The sequence below is a fragment of the Mytilus edulis genome, chromosome 3 (assembly GCF_963676685.1).
Source record: "Mytilus edulis chromosome 3, xbMytEdul2.2, whole genome shotgun sequence".
Taxonomy (NCBI): Eukaryota; Metazoa; Mollusca; class Bivalvia; order Mytilida; family Mytilidae; genus Mytilus; species Mytilus edulis.
The window spans coordinates 82,211,611-82,228,101 of record NC_092346.1 but is presented as its reverse complement, the minus strand read 5'-3'; the positions used below and the strand labels follow the sequence as shown (position 1 = coordinate 82,228,101).

The 16,491-nt window shown below is 32.7% G+C and overlaps 1 protein-coding gene and 1 long non-coding RNA gene across 2 annotated transcripts in view; one reads left to right on the top strand and one right to left on the bottom strand.

The window, feature by feature from the left end:
• Positions 1-11,067, bottom strand: part of LOC139517608 (uncharacterized) — a 35,192-nt gene extending 24,125 nt beyond the window's left edge. The window contains exons 1-2 of the long non-coding RNA XR_011663168.1: positions 10,926-11,067; positions 10,425-10,497 (exon numbers count right to left, since the gene is read on the bottom strand). This is a non-coding gene — a long non-coding RNA (uncharacterized lncRNA). The remainder of the gene's footprint in view (positions 1-10,424; positions 10,498-10,925) is intronic.
• Positions 1-16,491, top strand: part of LOC139517607 (uncharacterized) — a 31,551-nt gene that overhangs the window by 3,880 nt on the left and 11,180 nt on the right. The gene's annotated exons all lie outside the window — the stretch shown is intronic.

Here is a 16,491-nt window from a genome sequence, read left to right as displayed (position 1 = left end):
GGTGAATTCTACAGAACTCAAAAACTATGTTTTACTTTGATTTGATCTTAATTTCGGACGATTTTATATCTATTTAAGCTACACTGAAGTTTAAGATAGAAATAGAACTGTTTAAATATGATTTATCGTACTCTAATAACACTTTAAGTACACGGAAATCGACTAATATATTCAGTAAAAAAACGATAACGAAATAGATAAAGGATTCCGGAAACTATAGTGATTTTACCCAACATCATAAAATTACAGAAATTCGTGATTTTAAGAAATGTTGAGATAAAGTCTTGATCTTGAATGAAAAAACGACAACTGATGAGTGATTTGGTGTGTTCTAAAATGGATAGAGTGCAAAAGCATTTAATAAAAAATTTAATTGTAGATCCGAAAAGGTCAGGATTATGAAAATTTTCGTACAAAATGTCAAATATTTAGAAGGAATGCAAAAGCATGCGGAGTTATAGTTGTAAATATTGTTTTTCATTATTTTAAGAATCTAATTCACTTAATTATTCTGTCTAAAAGAAGAGATACGACTAATTTCTTTTGCTTGAAAAACATGTCGTAATTTTATAATTTTCAACTAATTTCTGAAATAAACGTCAATTTTACAAAAACTGCACCGTACGATTTTGTGACGACCGGGCAAAAATCAAAGATAAATCATTATTCTTTCACTTAAAAAAGAAATTAGCCGTGTGTTAGGTGGGTGCATTAAAGTCCTTAACTAGACGTCTTTTTCAAATATTACACTTGCCTATTAGTCTAGTCAATTTAGTGAACAATATGCAACTAATTGCAACACAAGTTTTTTTTTCTGCAAAACAAGTCTGTAACTACATGTATCCATACTTAAACTATACAAAAAAACATTTTGTAGTAAAAGTAAGGTAATATGAGTTGCTTCCCCTTTTTTGCCAAAGTTGAAAAAAAAATATACAAAAAATGTTCTGTACTTTTTAAAATAGTTCAAGTAATACAATACAATACAATGCATAATTATCTCAATTCAAAAGAATAATATAACAAATGCATCATTTTCCTGTCTCAAAATTTGTATATTTAAATAAAGATATAGACCGAGATTGTGTTCTGCTATTTTAGAATTCAAAGATCTGTTCTCCCCAACAGTGTTGGTATGTAACCTATAACATAAGACTAATTTGAGTTAGATTAACCAACATAGTCACAATCTTACTACACAATTTTTTGGCCATTAAAATATTTTTTTTTACAAGACTTAATTTTTGAAATTCAAAGTTTTTTATTTTTTTTACCACACCTTTTCTTCTTGAACAAACATGTTAAGGTATAGAATCGAACAATGTTTTTCATAAAAAAAAGAACGATGAGTGTTAAATGATTGTATGTTAAATATTTTTTCACAAATGCGATTTCCAGGCTTCTGAAGCTAAACCCACAAGGGTGCAAGTTCCATACCAGGAAAGTCGCCTCCAAAACATCAATATAATATAATTATAATAATAACACTGAACCCACTTTTCACTGGTTTCTAATCGGATGTGTACTGATTTATATTTTTTGTCGGTGTCAAGAGTATTTATTCATCAACTGTAATTAGCTTCGAACTAGCTATTGGAACTTAGTGTCATTTTATTAATTGGTTTAGTATATATATATATACTCTGTGCTGACCTTTTTTAGTTGAGCCCTTTCGAACTGAGTTTTACAATTTGCACTTATGTTGTTTGCTATTTCACAACTGTTCCTGATTATGGGAGGGCTGTCAGAGTGCTTGCAAACATGGTTATCACAAGTAAGTGGCCCTTTAGTACATGGTGGTTATTGTTTGCTGTCTGTCATATTTATTTTTCTATTTATTGTCTTAACAGTTTTATATTTTAACGATGAGCTATTATAGTTGTTAACATCCACACCCTCATCATTGTTCTCTCTTGTGAACATTTTTGTCATTGCCAATCATACAACATCTTCTTATGTTTTTAAAGTGAGGGAGATTTTACAATAAATCATGGTTTCAAACATACTACCAAGAGATCACTGATAAAGTTTAGTGGACCTTAAAAGCTAAACAATTATATTCTTGAGGCATTAGGTGTATTTTATTTAAATATTTTTTTAGTTTCGTTCAAATGAGTAATATAGTATAATTATGAATAAAGAGAGATTCGAGGTTTTTAAAGTCAATTAGATTGCAACTTAAATAACCTGCAAAAATTTCAGATTAGACAGGACTATCTTTGGCCATAAGTCGCCCTTTTTACAGTTCTTAGGTTAAAGCTGATTTCCTTTTATTAGATTAATTCTATGAGATATCTTAAAGAAGGAACTTGGTAATGCTTTTCTTTATATACATATTTATCTTTGACAATGATAATTCATACAGCAGACAACCCATGTTAGTTCTTTGTCATGATCCTTTGATTAATGTTTCAGACCACCACATACAGGTTTACAGGGTACACACAAAAGGCGCTGTTACTATTAACACTTCCTCCAGGAAGTGATCCCATCAATTCATACAACAGTCGGCTTATCTCATTTTCAACATCCAAAATTGGACAACTTTGCTACAATTACTATTTAAATTCAAGCTCTTGAGGTAAAATTATAATCATATTGACAAAGCTTCCCTTGAAATTGCCTTAAACAATATCTACATGTCATGCTCATTCAGTGAACTAGTGTATGTTTCAAAAAATTAGAAAGCTTAGTACATATCTGAAATTAAACCTGGATATTGATAAAGCTTGCTAAGTAAAATTGGTCTGTATTTAACTATGACTTTATGCAAAGTATGCGACGCGTAACATTTTAAAAGTCTTGGTGTTCTCATATATGCATTTGATACGGTGCATTTATTATGGATATATTCCAGACTCCATTTATGAAAGAAATCTATAGAGCAGAGCATTTTGTTTTTTTGTAGCTCTATTTTAGAATATTATTTAATTTAAACTTGTTGAAATGAAGTTAGTTTAAAATGTGTCAAAGTAAGCTTTAAGAGTTCCTTTTAATTAAGATTTATTATGCATGTCTCTATACATAGTATGCGACGTAACAGTTTATAAGTAGGTGTTCTCTTATATGCATTTGATACGGTGCATTTGTTATGGATGTTTTTCAGATTCCATTTATGAAATAAAATCTATAGAGCAAAGAATTTTGATTTTTTTTTTGTGTGTATCAATTAAAAATGTAGATTCAAATATTTTTCACTTCAAACGATAAAGTAAATCTTCTTCAAAACTTATATATAATGTATAGTTCGGCGTCCGCAAAAAAGAAGCCAAGGAAAGTGTTTATCTCTTCTTCACAAATACGTATTTCATTCAATCTACATTTTTAATTGATACACAAAAAAATCAAAATTCTCTGCTCTATAGATTTTATTTCATAAATGGAGTCAGAAATATAAATTTTAATTAAAAGAAGGACTTCTTAAAGCTTACTTTGACAAATTCTAAACTAACTTCGTTTCAACAACTTTAAATTACATGTTCTTAAATAGAGCTAAGAATTGTTTGTATTGTAGTAAATTTAATTCTTTGAAATTTTATTCAAATACACTATTGAATATTACAAAGAGCCAATAAATACAATATTTTTTTATTTTATAAATTAGTGCCTTCAATAAATAAAAGTCGTCATAGAACAGTCTCATTTTCATACCGGTATTCGAAATGACTCGTTTCATTGCTATTACAACACATATGTCATAATTACAGTGTAGGTATAGGAGCCAGGGGCAAAAAGGGTACAAAATTATGACCCCTCCCATTTTAAACAAAAATTGAAACTAAAAAATGAAAATGAAAGAGAACAATCACTAAATTTTAGATTATTAAAATAGGGTTTTTTTCTTGTCATTTTCAGAAGTTTGCCTCCCCCCCTCCTTTTCCATACACAAACTTTTTTTCAAACTTATCCATTCTTATAAATGGCCTATTTCTTTAACGAAGGTATACACAGACAGACGTGCCGCCGGAATAATCTCAGCTACAGCGGAGGGGGCATTAATTTTAACGCTTGTCCGTATTTACGTCCGTACGTATTCATGGGATAAATTTACAACTTGGAATTTTCCGCAATTTATCTTTATTTTGCCTCAAACAATGCTATGAAACTTATACACAATGCTAATTACCACCAAACTGAGATCAAGTTTAAATTTGGCTGGCATCACTTTCACCGTTCAAGCCCATTTATAAATGGGAAAAAATTTAAATTTGTCGTCTACGCGCTCTAACTTTAATTGCCTCAACCAAATGTTATGAAAGTTACATACAATGCTTATTACCACTTCAACAATGAGCAAACCCCATACCACATAGCAAATCATATAAAACCCCGATGTCATTATATGAAAAAGAGGACTCCTTCAAATGCCATCAGCACCACTGAACCAAAATGTACATATGATACATATGCGGATAATTAGCATGTTCCAGAGAGGTATACAGCCGGTAAAAACATAAATTAAAGCTGGTACTCCAGGAATTTATTCGCATAGGAGTATTTTCACCTAATTTGACACAAAGCTTCTTTTTTTATCTTTAATATACACAAAATTTCTGTAGCCTGTTGTACTCGTCGTTTAATTGCTTTTTTAGGAGGGAAATGATAACTTTATTTGGAAATGTTTTTTTTTAGTGCAAATCTTTTTTATTGTTAAAGGGGCACTAGCTGTCAAATTCATTGTAACCGATTTGACTCAAATTCTCATATTTGGTTTATAACAAGGTAAAACATTTATCCAAACTATCAAAAGTCAAAAATAAACAGTTTACAGAGCATGGGGTAGATAATATATAGGTTCGTTTCGTGTGTATTTTACTCCAGACGCCATCTAATTAACTATCGATTTGACCTCAGATGACCATATAAGCGATGTAAACAAAAATAGAGATACGAATAGATTAAACCAACACGTGCAAGTGGATTTTTATAGGTCTGTTTGATTTTATTTTATAGATTAAAAATAGATGTTTCTCATTGTTTTTAACCATATACGAATGATTTTATGTGCATCGAATTAGTAATCAAATGATGTACCGTAGTTTCACTTTCATTGTTGACATTCTTTTTCTTTAAATAACCAGTACACGTACAATGCATGCGTTGTCAATCTCTAGCTAGGGGTTAACTTGAAGTTCACATGAATACCGGTTCAGAATGATGATGACGTTTTCACTTGCAAGTGAATCAGTCAAAAATTATGTTTAATCGCTTATTTCAACAAAATTAAAGGAAATTGATTGCTAAAAGCAAATTATTATTTGATTATTCCATTTTGATTAATGATTGATCTAAAAAAAATCATACTTTATTTTTTTATATATATCGTAGCTAGTGCTCCTTTAATACCAGAAAGTTTTCTTGTGAATTTTTAACTTATAGTGTCTTTGCTAAAACAGAACCAACATTGAAAGATCAAGTTTTCAGTGTTTACTTAGAAGGTAATATTTTGACACTAGATTTCCCACTGACAGCAATGAAAAAATCCGAAAACCCTGGGGTAAAATTGATATCCCAGGAACATTGCAAAACATTTTCACCAGTTTCAAAGACGGTTTCGGGTTAAAGAAATGACAGAAATAAATTAATAAATAATCATTTAAAAAAAAAACAGTTGAAATTTTATATTACAATCAAATATAGTATGTCAAAACTATGTAAGCATCCTCTACAATGAAAGAAAATTTGTCTTTTCGGACACAATGCGAAATGCTTAATTTCTTATAGCATAAATCTCTCAATGTGTTTCCTGTGTGGATAAAAAAAAAACCGCTACGATCTCCATTCTTCGCCTGCCTATTCTCTAATTTTACCCCTGACAATAATTCTCATTCACTACACCGAAAAGTGGACGACATATTCTTTGTGTTGTATAAATGAGGATGGTGCACATGTCCGACCCCAACTTTGGACCTATTTAAAAAAAAAAAACATAAGCAAACCGAACAACAGCCTGGATTTTTTCTCAAGTAGATCTCAGCTTCCAAGCTTTCTTTTGCAGCTGTATGCCACCATATAATCTTAACTATAATTCCCCTATATTTATTTGTTTCATAAACTTAGTAAAAAAAACCAGTTTAAAAACGGCAGACTATAGTTATTTAAAAAAACATTGTTCCGTATGAAGTTAATTAAAAAAAGGCTGGCCGATAGGTGTTGTTCAGCTTTTTTTTTCTTTTCTAAATAGGTCCAAAGTTGGGTCGGAAACTCTACCCCACCCTTACGGAAAAGTTAATAAAAAAATTCCTTACGTTAATACTTTTGTCCGCACTAGGTGCAAAGGGAAGATGGGAAGCTGAGGTCTACTTGAGAAAAAATCCAGGGTGTTAATTGTTCGGCTTTTTTTTTCTTTTCTAAATAGGTCCAAAGTTGGGATCGACAACTCTACCCCACCCTTACGGAAAAGTTAATAAAAAAATTCCCACTTTTGTCCGCACTAGGTGCAAAGGGAAGTTGGGTAGCTGCGGTCTTCTTGAGAAAAAATCCAGGGTGTTGTTCGGCTTATTTTTTTTTTTAAATAGGTCCAAAATTGGGGTCGGACACTCAACCCCACCCTTACGGAAAAGTTAATAAAAAAAATGCCTACGGCAATACTTTTGTCCGCACTATGTACAAAGGGAAGCTGGGTAGCTGAAGTCTCCTTGAAAAAAACTGGGTGTTGTTCGGCTTAGTTTTTTGTTTAAATAGGTCCAAAGTTAGGGTCGGACACCCTTCCCCACCCTTACGGATAAGTTAATAAAAAATTCCCTACGGCAATACTTTTGTCCGCACTAGGTGCTAAACGAAGCTGGGTGGCTAAGGTCTACTTTAGAAAAAATCCAAGGTGTCGTTCGGCTAAGATTTAAAAAAAATTTAGGTCCAAATCTAGGGTCGATCCGACCCCGTTGCATGTCGACTTTTCAAGAAAATAAAGCTGACTTGTTGTGATTATTAATTCGACAACTCAACAAGATAAGGGCAGTTACTGGCATTCATCTCGCCCTCAAGACGAGTTGCCGAGATAGCTTTTGTCGACTTGTCGCGATAAGTATGTCGACATGTTGTGTTAACTATCTAGACAAGTCGATTTATTGCTTCCATTATGTCGACTTATCGTGATAATATATATCAATTTGCCGTAATAATTATCTGGGCAACTGGTCAATTCGATGGCAGCTGTATGCCACCATATGTTTCCTATGATATAACATCGCTATAATGTTTCTATGGTGGCATACAGCTGCCATCGAATTGACCAGTTGCCCAGATAATTATAACGGCAAATTGATATATTATCACGATAAGTCGATATATCATCTCGACATGTCGACTTAATTATCTCAACAAGTCGACATAATGGAAACATTAAATCGACCTGTCTAGTTAGTTAACATAACATGTCGACATACTTATCGAGAAGAGTCGACAAAAGCTACCTCTGCAACTCGTCTTGAGGTCGAGATGAATGCCAGTAACTGCCCTTATCTTTTTGAGTTGTCGAATTAACAAGTCAGCTTTATTTTCTTTACAAGTCGACATGCAACGGGGTCGGATCGAGACAGATACTGAGATAGTTTGAAAATAGAATTTTTTCGGAACTCTATTAATTCTTTCGGAACTTGACTGTAAACGCGAGAAAGATTTTTGCCATGTCAACTGCCGTAGCGGAAAAACGTTACTGCAGAGTTCCGAACGAATGTCTATTTTTAACCAATATCGTCTCGATTGACCCCGTTGCATGTCGACTTGTCAAGAAAATAAAGCTGACTTGTTGTGATAATTAATTAGACAACTCAACAAGACAAGGGCAGTTACGGGCATTCATCTCGACCTCGAGACGAGTTCCTGAGATAGCTTTAGTCGACTTGTCGTGATAAGTATGTCGACATGTTGTGTTAACTATCTTAACAAGTCGATTTAGTGCCTCCATTATGTCGACTTGATGAGATAATTAAGTCGACATATCGAGATAACATGTCGACTTATCGTAATAATATACATCAATAATTATCTGGGCAACTGGTCAATTCGATGGCAGCTGTATGCCACCATATGTTTCTTGTCACTTGTGTATACAATGTACTATGTTTGCATTTTAACCCGTCAGGGTTTCATGTTTTTTTGCAATAAAGTTATATATATTAATCTTAATTTCAATGAAATTAATACGGCTATAGAAAATACGCTGAAAGACCATGTAAATCAAGAATATGAAATTAAAAGACCATCTACAGAAGGTCTACTTGATACTATTGGTATTTTACTGACAAAAAATGAATTTACTTTAAATGAAAACGCATATAAACAAATTGTTGGCGTTCCAATGGGCGGAGTTGCTTCCCCGGAAATAACTGACATTGCTATATTTGACCATATAAATAATATTATAGAACAATGTCCATACAAAGATAATATCAAATTTCATAAACAAATGAGAGATGATGGCTTTATTATATTTAATGGAAGCAGTGAGAAGATTAAACAACCAATTGAAATAGCAAATAAGAAACATAACCTGCTGAAATTTACTTTTGGAATACTATATATAAACTGTCACACCATACCTACTGAGAAATTGAATAAATACATTTCCGTATTAACATAGAAGCTCATAGTCATGCCCCTACCTGTTTCTCTTGTGTTTTTGAAGGACAAGGAATTACAATTGTTAGAAACACCAGCAATAAGGACCATGTTAATAAACGTATTAAACTGTTTATAGATAAATTATCAAGACGGGGATACACGAAAGAAATCGTCAGTCAAATATTGCACAAAATTCGTCACGAAGACAGACAGTTAAAACTTCGGAAGAAACAAAATAACAGGCAGACAACGTATCATTATAATGCTAAATATCTTTAAAAAATTATAACAAAGTTCTCGTATATAATTCTGAAAGACCCGATTGCCAAACAAATTTTTAAATCTAAACCAGATATGGGTTTCAAAAACAATAAGAATATTAGCGACATGATAATTAATCATTAAGTCGAAGAACCCCTATACAGGAAGCTTTATAATATAGTGTATACTGTGAAACAGGTGTAATAAAAACATGACACCGATTTATTTCAATAGATCACGTATCTGAGATAACCGACGGTTTCTTATATGTCCATGTTTCTACCCGGCAGGGTACCTACACATGTTTCTTCAAATGCTAAACATGAAGACTTTTGTATAATATCATATAAATGATAAAACAAACACGCCAGTATACCCTGAATTCAACAATATGACATTGATAAATACTATCTCTACTATATCCCGTGTAGACTAGTTTATGTTTAAGTAATTAGTGATCAAAATAAAGACAATAAGTCTCTTCATTAATTTAACAAAAGTGCTGATCAACTTGGTCAGTTTTTTTCAGTCTGTAAAAAGACTAGCTACAACGTAGACCTATATGCACGTGTAGTTAATAAATTAAAAAACTGTTATGAAACAGACACACATCTATCTATGATACTAGATACGAAATAGATACCGAAAGTCGGCCTCTGATGAGGGTTTACATTGGAATACTCACGAAAAAACCCGAAACATTGCATATAAAATTCTTAAGAATTAAGCAATAAAAAGTACGTAGTGTCAGGTCAGAAATATTGATACCATACCATGAATAAGTGGGTTTATGGTCATTTTATAAAACAAAATAATTAGTCGATGTTATTCCTTTTAAATATTACATCCCTGCTTTGACTGACACTCTGAAACTGATTTGCTCTAGACTATTTCTTAACCAAAATTTGTTTTTCACATCACATGTCACCTTTACTTTAATAAACCGGTTTCTGTGACCGTCATTAAAATATAACGGTAATCAGTTTCATTGCGTTTACAACTAAATAATTACATTAGATGTATGTTTCATTATGATACTTTTTTTCTGATTGGCTAACTGCACATCACATGTTATTCCGTAAACAATTGCATTGCTCAATAAAACTTTTCATTCATGATAACACGTGGTCCTACAATAAAGTGCACAGGTGAATTAAATAAAACAATAATAAAATTCGTATTTTCATGATCATTGCTAAAAAAATGTAATTATATGTATTGAATGCTTCTTTTTGTAACTTCATAGGGTTGTAAAAGCGTTGACCGTGCGCACATTTTTAGTATGAAGCGCTTCCGCGCTTCATACAAAATGTACTTCGGTCAACGCTTTTACACCCCAATGAAGTTACAAAAAGAAGCATTCAATTCTTAAATATTATTGAATGTATCTTAGATTTACTTCTCACAAGTACATGAAAGTTTACAATCAAACTTAATAAATATTACAACATTCAAAAAGTATTGCTATGTCTGAATACCGACACATAAATTCTATACCCTGATTTGCTAAAAACGCACAAATCGTCAAAAGGAAATAATCCATGTCTGACTAGTATTTCTATAGTATAAAATAGTACAAAAATTACAAATTATGCGCTTACCACTTGTGGAGTGAGTTCTCCAGTAAACAAGGAACTTGGCACAAAGTATAAATAAAAAATCTACATCAGAGTCCTGAAAACAAAAATACAATAAAAAGAACGGACTCTTCGTAATTATATAAAATACTAATCACAATGACATGACAATTGTATTCAACTCGTCTATATAAAAATAGCATTACGCTAACATGTAACTCGAATATTCTTTTCACAATATACTATAACTAATTATACATGCCGCCATTTTTCTACATGCAGTATCTGTAAAATACTGTTATTACGATTTCTCTAAACATTATATAGTTACGCTATGATCAGTGGCAAATATTACATTACTTTATAAAAGTATGACCTAGCTTCTTTACCAAAATACGCTCATTCAAATCTTTCATTCCAGTGTTATAAAAATGCTATCTGAAGAGTATTTACTCGAAAATAGGAAAGTTAACCACATATATTAAATCGTGTCAAAATGTTAATAAAGAAGAAAGTGCAACTTACTAGTCGTGACAAATCATGTCTGGAAAACTATACAGCTGAATCTAATAATACAATCTGTAAATATGGGCTTCTGATATAATAATAATCTGCATAAATAAAAGGACGACTTTCACTGACCAGTGTCCAGGTAAATTCTACTCAAGGTGCACAAAGGAAAAACTCAACTTAACCGCAAATAACTAAGAACCAATCAAAACAAGAGTTCAGTTTCAACCCCATGAATATGTATGAGTAACATTACTCAATACGTAAATTATATACTAAATCAAATGTTAAAGGATGAATATCCTTTAGCAAAAATACTTTACAAGAGTGAAATAATAAACTGAGACTCAATATGAATTTAATAAGGAGATTTTTAATATAAATCAATGATTTCAAAAGTGCAAATTACATAATTTATGAAGCATAAAAAATGACTCTGCTACAAGTGTAACAAAGACAATAGAATTGTTCTAAAGGGACAGACTTAACGGTAACTTGATGAAAAGGATAGTCATAACAATGAAAAGGGAATTAAACACTCGAAAGTTCACACACCGGTGCCACTTCATAGAAATATTACATCAATTAAACACTCGAAAGTCCACATACCGGTGCCACTACATAGAAATAATACCTCAAATAAACACACGAAAGTCCACACACCGGTGCCACTACATAAAAATATTTCCTCAATTAAACACACGAAAGTCCACACACCGGTGCCACTACATAGGAAATATAACCTTAATTAAACACATGAAAGTCCAGACACCGGTACCACTACATGGGAAATATTACATCAATTAAACACACGAAAATACTCACACCGGTACCACTACACAGGACATATTACCTCAATTAAACAGACAAAAGTCCACACAACGGTACCACTACATAGGAAATATTGCCTCAATTAAACACATGAAAGTCCAAACACCGGTACCACTACATGGGAAATATTACCTCAATTAAAAAGACGAAAGTCCAGACACCTGTACCTACGGAGCCCCTTAAGTGCCAATGATAAAATTTAGAATATGTGTGCGCGGGACTTTAAATCTTGTGCGCACAACTATAATCTTGTGCGCACAACTTATTTTTAATCTTGTGCGCACAACTTTTTTAAACTTGTGCGCACAACTTTTTTAATATTGTGCGCACAACTTTAAATCTTTAATGGTTCAATTGCACAAGACTGAGTTATATTTGAAGAAGCAATCTTTTTAGTACCAGACTCCATGTGAGAATGAAGCTTTGTTATGTGCTTTGGAAAACTTTGCAGAGATCGACAAAATAAACCTTGCAGATTTTCTTGATAGCCACTCTTGTGAAAAGTGGGAAAACCTGACAATTTCAACCTTTTAATCATAAAGGAAATTCCACATTAAGAACTAGTTCAGCAACCAAAGTACATTGATCGGACTTGGGAACCTTGATCAATCCAACGAAATAACAACAGCTTTACAATACGTAACAACCGACTGTAAAAACGTTTTGGGAAGCCTTATCTTTCTTGAAAACCTTTCTTCTGCTGATAGTGATGTCATGCAGTACTTGAAAAAATACATCAAAGAAATAGTCCAGGCCAAATTAAAATTGTTTTTATGCTTTTGTACAGCGTCTGACTTAATGTTGAAAGACCTGGTAGATATTCCTTTCAGTTTGTTTTACAAGATAGTCTGGGTCATGTGGAAAACTTTTGGAAGTAACAAAAGCTACGAAAATTATCCCTCATTTAGAACAGCATTTAACGGTTTCTTATCAATGATATTTGGGTAATGGACATCATTTAATTACCAAATTGAAGTCTTTGGTACATGTTTGTTTGCATATCAAAACGTTTTTTTTTTTTAATTTTTATTTATGTTGATCCTAATTCACTCTTTTTTATTCATAGCCTAGATAACTTGTACCAGAAACACGTCCAAATGTTAGAATTGTTTTAAATTCATTATGTGAAGAAAATCATTAAAAAAACTACCCTCAACTTTTATATCTTGCACACATGTTTCCCAAATATGAATATGGTGTATAAATTCATGACTCAAAATTTCTACATAGTACACCTGACAAAGCCCAAAGCAACGGAATAGCAGTTTTATTGCTGTTCTTCATCTCAAAGTCAACGGTCTCACTGCAATGCAAGTTCAAGACGGAATACTTGATGTATGTCTATAATGATACTGAACTGTGTTAGGGGTTTTGATTGCATGATTATATGATAACAAGAGCATTTTGAGGCTGATTATTTTATCATAATGTGTTATTTCTAATGAATAATTGTTTGCGTTATTTCATTGGTGTGATAATTTTATTACTGAAGGAAATAGTTTAATGACTACCAACGCACACCAATGAGTTATTACATGATTACAGACACATACCCCTAAACAAAAACTCGATAAATCTACATCTGTTTAAAGTAGTTTGGGCAATAAGGATCAATTTTGGGGTCCGTTTATAGCTGACTATTTCACAAAATGTAAATATAATTGAATTTCTTTGGACTTTCATGCGCAACACACAGTGGCAGAACAAGCAGACAGTTGATTGCGGCCGCTTAACTGGAAGAAGAAGAAGAAGTCTATGCGGTATGGGCTTTGCTCATTGTTGAAGGCCGTACGGTGACCTATAGTTGTTAATTTCTGTGTCATTTGGTCTCTTGTAGAGAGTTGTCTCATTGGCAATCAAACCACTTCTTCTTTTTTATTGTTAATGTGCTGGTTAGTTTTGTGAGCTGAGAAGGGTGCGTAGCTATATTCCGACAGTCCACAAGTCCGACTTCCCCATTTGTCAAACAGTCTATTTTTCCGACACCTCCTTTAGTCGACAGTCCAAAAAATGATCAGAAAGATTGTTTTTGGCTCATTAACCCCTTCTTGTTCTTCCAGAAATATTTTGACACGTAAACACATTGTGTCTATTTCATTTTTTATCTTAAAATGAAAATGAAGGAGAAGGAACATGCAGTAATGTCAAAAAGGCAACATGCATCCCCTAAGAAACTAGACATCTTGAGTTCACACTTGATCTCCAATAAAGTTGGAAGCCATTTACCATATGACGAGCCTTTAAATATCTCCAGCAAAATATACAAGTGGATAAATTGGCATACACAACAATTTATCTCAGAAATGTCGAGTAACAACAACATGTAAAGAGACAATCACATGTCAATGACCACAAATTTCTGACTTGGTACAGACGCAAATTATTTGCGGAAGAGTGAAAATAGTTTGTTCAAGGGTTTCATGTAAAAACAAAACAAAAAAACGCACGCACACACACACATAAACAGAAGAAATTAACCGAAATGTACTGGTATTCAATTCCTCCAATAGTACTCTAACATCAATTGACAGTACCAAAGGACAAGCAAACCAAATATTAACGATGAATGCTCGAAGTTCAGGACGCAAATACTGATAAAGTACTGCAAATTTAGAAATTATTGCAACGATTTTATTAATGCGAATAATGCAACAAGATGTTCGTCACATTGATAAAAACTCGTATTTTGATTTTATCAGTAACTATTTCATATAACATTTACTGAAATCACAACTAAAATATTAACCGCAAATGTTGGATAGTTATCAAGGAATCGCAAAAATAAATGCACGCATTGATTTCTAAATTTCAGTTCTTAACAATAGATATAACAAGATGTGGTATTAGTGCCAATGAGACAACTCTCCATTCAAGTCACAATTTGTAAAAGTAAACCCATCAAAGTACGGTCTTCAACACGGAGCCTTGGCTCACACCGAACAGCAAGCTTTAAAGGGCCCCAAAAAATGACTAGAGTAAATTTTGTAAAACCATTCAAACGGGAAAACCAACGGTCTAATCTATATAAAAACGAGAAACGAGAAACACTTATGAACCACATCAACAAGCGACAACTACTGAAATCAGATTCCTGAATTAGGACAGGTCAAAAAAAAAAAAAATGCTGCGGGTTTACACGTTTTAATAGGTACCAACCTTCACCCTTATCTGAAACAATAGTGTTACATCACAACATAGAAAGACACACTATAAAATATCAATTGAAATGGCTGAACTCATTCAAAAGATATATTAACACTAGTGAACATACACTGAACTAATAAATTTGATCTATGATATAATGTAAATACAAAATCAATAAAATAAGGGGTGAACAAATAAAGGCAACAATAGTATACCGCTGTGAGATGTTAAACAATATAAAAAAAAACCAATAACCTTGAACAAAAAGCCGCCATTATTTCCATGTTCTTACAGATATAACATGTAATATTAAAATTAAGGACTAAAAAAAGATTATCTCGACAAAAACGTTGTTATATGGACCTGCTAAACCAAAATATAAACTTCGGGCTACGTTCTTTGTCGATATAGCTTCGAACAGGTCCATATAACAACGAATTGACCTCGTCAGAAGTCCATAATTGATAAGTAATTGATGGCATTAATATTTCAGGTCGAGGTTGAAGGCTGTTGATCATTATAAAAAAAATGATTAAATCAGTTTCAATTAATATTTTACAACATCAAAGGAAAAAGTAAAAGAAATGACACTGTCAGTGAAGCTTAACGCAAAATATAACTGCCATGTCATTGCTGATTCTAGAGAAATAGAGGATTTTAATAGCTTTTTTCCAATAAGAGCTTATTTTAATCTTCGGACACTGCTTGCAGCTCAGAAAAGATATAATTTATTCATAACATATATTCATATACTACTTGTATACTTCGTTCAAGATTCTACATTGGCTAGAGGTATAGGGGGAGGATTGAGATATCACAAAACATGATTAACCTCGCCGCATGTTTGCGTTTGTCCCAAGTCAGTAGCCTCTAGCCTTTGTTAGTCTTGTATGTTTTTTTTAATTTTAGTTCATTTATATGTTTTGGAGTTTAGTGTGGCGTCCATTTTCACTGAACAAGAACACAATTTTATTTAGGGGCCTGCTGAGGACCACCTCCGGGTGCGGGATTTTCTCGCTGCATTTGAGACCCATCAGTGGCCTTCGGCTGTTGTTTGTTCTTTGGTCGGGTTGTTGTCTCTTTGGTGATATTCCCCTTTCCATTCTTAATTTTAGTCATTCAAGATTTGACTGCATTATCAATGGTGGTTCTAAAGAATATTTTTTAAAGCTTTTGTACATTAAGGAATATTCTAAGCTTTTCACTCATATATGCTGGTCCCAAAGATTACTAGGCATCAATTTATATAAATTTGAATATGTATGTCCTATTCATGCTTCATACAAAACATGACTGCCTCATCATTGCTGGTTCGTGTGGAAATATTTTGCATTTGTTCAAAATTGAATCTTCTATCCTTTTGTTGTGTCATGCAAAATATGACTGCATTGCTACTGTTGGTTCATAGGAACAATACTTTAAAACAAATTTCAAATTAAAGCTAATGTTAAACTATGGACCCCAGTTGCTCGGACCCCTTGGAACCCGGACCTTCATTAATACAAACTTGAAACATCATGCTTTCTGATGAATCGGACAATATGACTGCCTTACTACTGCTGGTTCTTACGGTTTTTTTTTAAACTTTCAGTTAATATCAAGATCT